Genomic DNA, 9,302 nt, shown 5'->3' on the forward strand with positions numbered 1-9,302 from the left:
AGCACTGACCCTCCGACAGTGCGGCACTCCCTCAGCACTGACCCTCCAACAGTGCACCACCCCTTCAGCACTGACCCTCCGACAATGCGGCACTCCCTCAGCACTGACCCTCCGACAGTGCCCACTCCCTCAGCACTGACCCACCGACAGTGCGGCACTCCCTCAGCACTGACCCTCCGACAGTCCGGCACTTTCATTTCCCTGCCCCCCGACAGTGCCCACTCCCTCAGCACTGACGCTCTGACAGTGCCCACTCCCTCAGCACTGACCCTCCGACAGTGCCCACTCCCTCAGCACTGACCCACCGACAGTGCGGCACTCCCTCAGCACTGACCCTCCGACAGTCCGGCACTTTCATTTCCCTGTGTCGTTCCCGTGTTTGTGCTGACTGTGATCTGTCCGTTTCCTCCTGCCTTTAGTTTGATCGTGTCTCTTGTGAGTAAGTCGTGTTTCCTCCGAACGACAGCGACCCACGTGGAAGTGGTTTGTACAAATCCATCCCGTAAAAACCTCGCCAAAGCACCGTTTCCCTGAAAATAAAACTCACGTTTCGTGGACATCAGGACAGATCACAAGAATCCCAAACTGAAAGGCAGATAAAAGTTTATCTGCTTTTATGCTCATTGTTTGCAAGTTGTTTTTGACAGGATAATGTGTTGCCCAGAATCAGGGTCAAAAGACTGACATGATCTATAAACCGTCAGCTCATTGGTTGGTGAGAGGTACTGTTTTGCACGTCTAATCTCAATTACTTTCAGGTCGAAAGGGGAAATATTTACAAATTGGAAACTGAGAAAAGACCAACACCATTTTGATTTTGAAAATCAAATTAAGAACTGAGTAATTCAAGCAGAGATTGCCGCTCCAGGTGATGTGTTGCGACTGCATGATGTGGGAGTCCCTGGACCCCATTGTGATTAGATTAGATTACATTACAGTGTGGAAACAGGCCCTTCGGCCCAACAAGTCCACACCGACCCGCCGAAGCGAAACCCACCCATACCCCTACATTTACCCCTTACCTAACACTACGGACAATTTAGCATGGCCAATTCACCTGACCCTGCACATCTTTGGACTGTGGGAGGAAACCGGAGCACCCGGAGGAAACCCACGCAGACACGGGGAGAACGTGCAAACTCCACACAGTCAGTCGCCTGAGGCGGGAATTGAACCCAGGTCTCAGGCGCTGTGAGGCAGCAGTGCTAACCACTGTGCCACCGTGCCGCCCACGTGCCACCGTGCCGCCCACGGTTGACCACATCTCCAGTAAATGCTGGGGTTTTTTTTGAGGAACTCTGGCTCCAAGTTGATGAGCTGGAGTCTGAGCTGTGAACACTGTGCCACGTCAGAGAGGGACAGAGTTACCTGGACGCTGTGTTTCAGGAGACAGTCACATCCCTGAGGTTAACTACCTCGAAATGCGGCAGAGAGAGAGGAGGGTGTGACTGCAGGTGAGGCAGGTAGAGGGATCTAGGAAGTACTGCTGAAGGACGCTCAGACTGGGAGCTGAATCGAACACGTTTGCGATATGTACTCCCTATGTGGGTGTGAGGGGTGACCTTATTGAGGTTCATAAAATCATGAGGGGCGTGGATAGGGTAAATAGATGAGGTCTTTTCCCTGGAGGGGGGGAGTACAGAACTTGTGGAATACTGTATCCAGCTCCGGTCGCCCTGTTATAGGAAGGATATTATGAAACTGGAGAGGGTTCAGGAGAGATTTCCCAGGATGTTGCCGGGAATGGGAGGATCTGAGCTATAGGGAGAGGCTGAACAGGCTGGGACTGTTTTCCCTGGAGCGTCGGAGGCTGAGGGGTGACCTTATAGAGGTTTATAAAATCATGAGGAGGATAGATAGGGTTAATGGTGGGTGTCTTTTCCACAGGGTGGGGGAGTCCAGAACTAGAGGGACATAGGTTTAGGGTGAGAGGGGAAAGATTTAAAAGGGACCTGAGGGGCAACTTTTTCACCCAGAGGGTGGTACGTGTATGGAATGAGCTGCCAGAGGAAGTGGTGGAGGCTGGTACAATGACAACATTTAAAAGGCATCTGGATGGGGACATGAATAGGATGGGTTTGGAGGGATATGGGCCAAGTGCTGGCAAATGGGACTAGATTTATTTAGGATATATGGGTCAGATATGGATGGGTTGGGCTGAAGGGTCTGTTTCCGTGCTGTACATCCCTATGACCTTACGACTCTACCCAGCATCTCCTTATACTCCAAACCGCCCATTCCCAATAATATCCTTTGAAATGTTCTTTGCGCCCTTAGCAGTTTAATAATGGCGTCAAAGAGCTTGGTGTTGGACTGGGGTGGATAAAGTTGAAAATCACACGACACCAGGTTTATAGCCCAGTTACCTGATGATGGGCCAGTGCTCTGAAAGCTTGTGATTTCAAATAAACTGTTGCACGAGAACCTGACGTTGTGCGATTTTTAGTTAAATAACATCTTTCCGATAGGAAGGAGACCAGAATTGCACGCAATAGTCCAACAGTGGCCTAATCAATGTCCTGTACAGCCGCAACATGACCTCCCAACTCCTGTACTCAATACACTGACCAATAAAGGAAAGCATACCAAACACCTTCTTCACTATCCTATCTACCTGCGACTCCACTTTCACGGAGCTATGAACCTGTACGCCAAGGTCTCTTTGTTCAGCAACACACCCTAGGACCTTACCATTAAGTGTACAAGTCCTGCTAAGATTTGCTTTCCCAAAATGCAGCACCTCGCATTTATCTGAATTAAACTCCATCTGCCACTCCTCAGCCCATTGGCCCATCTGGTCCAGATCCTGTTGCAATCTGAGGTAACCCTCTTCGATGTCCGATGTGCCAATGAATTTGTTGTCATCTGCAAACTCGCTCAAGGATCCAGGACAACTAATCGGACAGAGAGTGCAGAAAGGTCAGGAATCTAACTTCGGGAACAGCAGACAAGACGACAACTATGAGAATGAGGGCTCTGAGGGTGTTGTGTTATGAAATGTACGCAGTGTGTGAAGCAAGGTAAATGAGTTTGTTACGCAGATTGAAATTGGCAGGGACTGATGTGTGTCACAGAGACTGCAAGGGGATTGGAGCTGGGAAGATAATATCCAGGGATATACTCCTTATCAAAAGGTAGAGGGATACTGGAGGTGGAGTTGCCTTGCTGATATGAGATAAATTTGGATTGGATTGAATTGGATTGCTTTCACTGGAATTCAGACGGGTGAGGGGGCGAATCTCATAGAGACTTTTCAAACGCTAACAGGATGAGACGGGAGGGGGGATGCAGAGGGGATGCTCCGGATGGTGGGTGCGTCCAGAGTCAGGAGGGTCACCGTCTGAGGATTCGGGGTGGGCCACTGAGGACGGAGATGAGGGGACATTTCTTCACCCAGAGAGTGGAGAGCCTGTGGGATTCATTCCCATGGGAAGGAGCTGATGCCAAAACATTCAATGTATTCAGGAGGTGAGTGGATATAACACGGAGGGGGAGGGGGAGCGAATGGGGTCAAGGGTTATGGAAGGAAGGCTATTGCGTTGGATGATGATGGTGGTGAATGGCAGAGCAGGCTGGAAGGGCTGAATGGCCTCCGCCTGCCCCTATCTTCTGTGCTGTCTGTGTAAATTAAATCGAGAAGTGACACACAGTCAGAAGGCACGGGTTGAGTTGAGGAACCGCTGAGGGTAAAGGACCCCGATGGGATTTATGTCCAGGTCTCCGGGCAGCAGTCAGGACATGGGGAAGAAAATAAATCAGCATGCAATGGGGGGGAGGGGGGGGGAATGGAAGGAAAGCATGATGACAGCAATTATTAATGTGCAGGTGGGACTGGGAACATCGTGGTTGGTTGATGATCTCCCGAAATGGAAGGTGTGGAGCTGGTTTTTGCAGTGGAACCGACTAGGGAGCAAGGCAATGCTGGATTTGGTGACGCACAGCGAGGCAGACTGGAATATAGAGCCAAGTGAAGGAACTCCGAGGGAACGGTGGCGACGATCTGATAGAATTCACCCTGCAGTTACAGAGGGAGGAGTTGGATTCAGACATGGCAGTTGAGTAAGGGCGTGAGACAAAGGCGTGAGGGGTGGAGGAGTTGGCCAGAGGTGGTTGGAAGGGAGGTCTGGCGGGGGGGGGGGGCGGGGGGGGGGGGAGACAGTGGAGCAGCGATGGCAGGAGGTTGCTGGGGGATAATTCACAGCCCAAGGAAGAAGAAACGTCCTGAGGGGAGGGTGAGGTCACCATGGCTGACAGGGGAACTCAGGGACAGCAGAAAGGCAAAAGGATGAACACTCAATGCAGTGAAGATTAACGGGAAGCCTTTAAAAACCAACAGAAGTCAACGACAGGGATAACAAGCAGGGAGAGGGTCAAATATGAGGGTGAGCGAGCTAGTAACATTGAAGAAGTTTGCAAGTCTTTGTAAGGCATCTAAAAAGTAAGAGAGTAGACATTAGAAGCGGAGGATCCCTACAGTGAGGAAACAGGCCCTTCGGCCCAACAAATCCACACTGACCCTCTGAAGGGTATGCCGCCCACACCCATTCCCCGACCCTATCACTCGGCATTTACCCCTGAATAATCCACTCCCCACCCCCACACATCCCTGGGCACTATGGGACAGTTTCCCATGGCCAATCCACCCTAACCTGCACATCCCTGGGCACTATGGGACACTATCCCATGGCCAATCCACCCTGACCTGCACATCCCTGGGGCACTATGGGACAATTTCCCATGGCCAACCCACCCTAACCTGCACATCCCTGGGCACTATGGGACAATTTCCCATGGCCAATCCATACTAGCCTGTACATCCCTGGGCACTATGAGACCATTTCCCATGGCCAATCCACACTAACCTGCACATCCCTGGACACAATGGGACAATGAAGCATGGCCAATCCCGCAGAAGCGACACATCTTTGGACTGAGAGCGGTAACCGGAGCAGCCGGAGCAAACCCACGCACACACGGGCAGAATGTTCAAACTGTACAGACGGTGACCCGAGTGTGGAATTGAACCCGGGTCCCTGGTGCTGTGAGAGCAGAAGTGCTAACCACTCAGCCACTGTGCGACCCTATTGGGCTGATGGAAAATGAGGTTGGAGAAGTAGTAATGGGGAACAAAGGAATGGCAGAGGTGCTGAATTGGTACTTTTCATTAGAATTCCCAGCGGAAGGCAGATTCTAGACAGATCTGTGAACAGGCAGGGAGCAGAGGGATACAAACCCTTAGAAGATAGGCGACAGGTTTCGATAGAGGATCTGGGCTGGCGCAGGCTTGGAAGGCCGAATGGCCTGTTCCTGTGCTGGAATTTTCTTGGTTCTTTGTAAGATGCCAAAAATGGACCAGAGAGTCAGAGGTCAGAGGTGAGTGTGGCAGCTATCGTGATGGAGAAGGTGCTTGGAGAGCTGGATAAATCACCTGGACCAGATGGACTACACCCCAGAGTTCTGAAGGACATAGCTCAGGAGATTGTAGAGGCATGACTGGTGATCTTTCAGGAATCACTGGAGTCAGGGAGGATCCCAGAGGACTGGGAAATGGCTAACGTAACGCCCTTTGCTTAAGAAGGGAGGGAGGCAGAAGACGGGAGACTGTCGGCAGGTTAGCCTGACCTTGGTCATTGGTGAGATTGGAGAGTCCGTTATTAAGGGTGAGATTATGGAGAACATGGTCAAATAAGGCTGAGCCAGCACAGTTTCGCCATGGGGAGGTGATTCCTGACAAATCTGTTAGAATTCTTCAAGGAGGTGATGAGCAACTTAGACAAAGGAGAGCAGCTAGAGGTGATCTATTAGGATTTCCAGAAGGTCTTTGACCAGGAGCCGCACAGGAGGCTGTTAATGAAGAGAAGAGCCCGTGGTGTTCGGGGCAAGGCCCTGGCCTGGATAGAGGGTTGGCAGGAGGCAGAGGGTGGGCATAAAGGGCTCTTTCTCCGGATGGCAACTGGTGACGAGTGGAGACCCACAGGGGTCAGTGTTGGGACCGCAACGATTCACGTTACACATTAACGACCTGGGCAAAGGGACCGAGGACATTGTTGTTGAGTTTGTAGATGACACAAAGTAGGGTGGAGGGACGGGTGGTACTGAGGGAGCGGGGAGGCCGCAGAAGGACTTGGACAGGTTCGGGGAGTGGGCAAAGAAGTGGCAGATGGAGAACAATGTGGGAAAGTGTGAGGTCATGACCTTTGGTTAGGGTGGATTGGCCATGCTAAATTGCCCCATAGTGTCCAGGGATGTGCAGGTTAGGGTGGATTGGCCATGGGAAATTGCCCATAGTGTCCAGGGATGTGCAGGTTAGGGTGGATTGGCCATGGGAAATTGCCCCATAGTGGCCAGGGATGTGCAGGTTAAGGTGGATTGGCCATGGGAAATTGCCCATAGTGTCCAGGGATGTGCAGGTTAGGGTGGATTGGCCATGGGAAATTGCCCATAGTGTCCAGGGATGTGCAGGTTAGGGTGGATTGGCCATGGGAAATTGCCCATAGTGTCCAGGGATGTGCAGGTTAGGGTGGATTGGCCATGGGAAATTGCCCATAGTGTCCAGGGATGTGCAGGTTAGGGTGGATTGGCCATGGGAAATTGCCCATAGTGTCCAGGGATGTGCAGGTTAGGGTGGATTGGCCATGGGAAAAAAGCCCTTCATCAGGAATGAGGGATCTGATTGAGCCTTACAGAACACTGAGACGGCCTGGATAGGGTGGGCACGGAGAAGATGTTCCCACCAGGAGGAGAGACCAGGGCCCGAGGGCACGACCTCAGGGGGAAGGGACCACCCTTGGAACTGATAGAGGGAGGAATTTCTTCAGCCGGAGTGTGGCGAATCTGTGGGAATCATTGCCACAGAGGGCTGTAGGGGACACGTCACTGAGTGTGTTTAAGATTTGGAGACGCCGGTGTTGGACTGGAACGGACAAAGTTAAAAGTTACACAACACGAGGTTATAGTCCAACAGGTTTATTTGGAAGCACTAGCTAACTCCACTAGTCACCTGATGAAGGAGCGTCACTCCGAAAGCTAGTGCTTCCAAGTAAACCTGTTGGACTATAACCTGGTGTTGAGCCAGAGATAGAGAGGTTCCTGATTAGTGAGGGGGTCGAGGGTTACAGGGCGAGTGGGATTGAGAAACAGTGTCAGCCAGGATCGAACGGCGTAGCAGATTTGAAGGGCTGAATGGCCTAATGCTGCTCCTGTATCCGATGGTTTCAGGGCATTCTCTGGGGGTATCCGTGAGGGAGCTTTAGGAAGCAGGGTGAAGGGATGGGGAGGGGGGAACGCTGAAGGACGAGCAGTGAGCTGTTCACCTTTGACCCAGTCCCACGGATATCACTCGTGGTTTCCGATAACCGGCCGATTCCAGGGCTCAGAGAGCAAGGAACAGAAACCTGAGTGGATAAAAACCAAGCGAAAATTGTTTATGAGATGTTTGCAATTGATTCCACCATCAGCAAACCTTCCGCCCCCCCCCAACCATCTCAACCCTTCCCTTCTGCACCCCGCCCCGCCCCCCACACAAACCCCACCCCACTGTCACCGTCTCCCACCCAGACCCCATCAGGGGTACAGCGGTTTGATACTGAAAGTGAATTACAGCTCTCAGTGCTTAGAAACACAATTGAGAAACCCAGCCTTGAAGCTCAGTTTCAGAATGAGTGGGTTCCCTCACACACAGAGAGAGAGAGAGAGAGAGAGAGAGAGAGACAGAGAGAGAGACAGAGAGAGAGAGACAGAGAACGCAATATACCCTCCAACAGTGCGGCACTCCCTCAGCACTGAACCTCCGACAGTGCAGCACTCCCTTAGCACTGACCCTCCGACAGTGCGGCACTCCCTCAGCACTGAACCTCCGACGGTGCAGCACTCCCTCAGCACTGACCCTCTGACAGTGCCCACTCCCTCAACACTGACCCTCCACAGTGCCCACTCACTCAGCACTGACCCTCCGACAGTGCAGCGCTCCCTCAGCACTGACACTCCGACAGTGCCCACTCCCTCAGCACTGACCCTCCACAGTGCCCACTCCCTCAGCACTGACCCTCCACAGTGCCCACTCACTCAGCACTGACCCTTCAACAGTGTCCATCCCTCAGCACTGACACTCCGACAGTGCCCACTCGCTCAGCACTGACCCTCCGACAGTGCCCACTCCCTCAGCACTAATCCTCCGACACTGTGGCGCTCCCTCAGCACTGAACCTCTGACAATGCGGTACTCCCTCAGCACTGACCCTCCGACAGTGTGGCGCTCCCTCAGCACTGACCCTCCGACAGTGCGGCACTCCCTCAGCACTGACCCTCTGACAGTGCAGCTCTCCCTCATTGCACTGTCAGCCTGGATATATTTCAGCTGATCCCGGAATGGGGGTGTGTTTGGATTTATCTCCAGGACTGTCTGACCCTTCGGCCAGGCATCCATTCTGGGCCTGGGAGTGGGCTGAGGCACTATTGTCACGGGGTGGTCCTGAGGTATTGAGTCTGGATATTCAACTGGGCTCCGTCCCCTGGGTCTGAGGAGGACTGAGGGAAGGTGGGAGCGGTGGGTGAACACTGCTGCTGCTGTGTGTCGATCTGTGTTTTTGGAGTTGAGGGTGCACGTGCTGGGTTCTGCAGTTGAATAGCCCACTCTCTCTCTCTCTCTCTCTCTCTGTCTCTGACTGGTGAAAGTCAGAGAGAGAGAGAATGGGGAGGTGCACTCACACAATATGAGTTATACTGAGTCAATTCTTAAATGCGGGCCCCTCATGATGGAATCTGCTGATCATCAGATGAGGGTGGGTCCGCATTGTCAGCTGACTAGTCGGAACTGGTCACGACATTATCGGAAGGATATGGAAGCTTTGGAAAGGGTGCAGAGGATGTTGCCTGGTATGGAGGGAAGGTCTGACGAGGAAAGGCTGAGGGATTTGAGGCTGTTTTTGTAAGAGAGAAGAAGGTTGAGAGGTGACTGATGGAGATGTTTAAGATAATCAGAGGGTTAGATCGGGGAGTGACAGGGAGAGCCTTGTTTCCCAGGTGGTGATGGTTAGCACGAGGGGACATAGCTATAAATTGAGGGGTGATAGATATAGGACAGATGTCAGAGGTAGTGTCTTTACTCAGAGAGTAGGAGGGGTGTGGAACGCACTGCCTGTAACAGTAGTAGACTCGCCAACTTTAAGGGCATTTAAATGGTCATTGGATAAACATATGGATGAAAATGGAATAGTGTAGGTTAGATGGGCTTCAGATTGGTTCCACAGGTCAGCACAACATCGAGGGCCGAAGGGTCTGTACTGCGCAAGAATGTTCGATATA

This window comes from Chiloscyllium plagiosum, unplaced genomic scaffold (assembly GCF_004010195.1).
Source record: "Chiloscyllium plagiosum isolate BGI_BamShark_2017 unplaced genomic scaffold, ASM401019v2 scaf_2565, whole genome shotgun sequence".
NCBI classification, from domain to species: Eukaryota; Metazoa; Chordata; class Chondrichthyes; order Orectolobiformes; family Hemiscylliidae; genus Chiloscyllium; species Chiloscyllium plagiosum.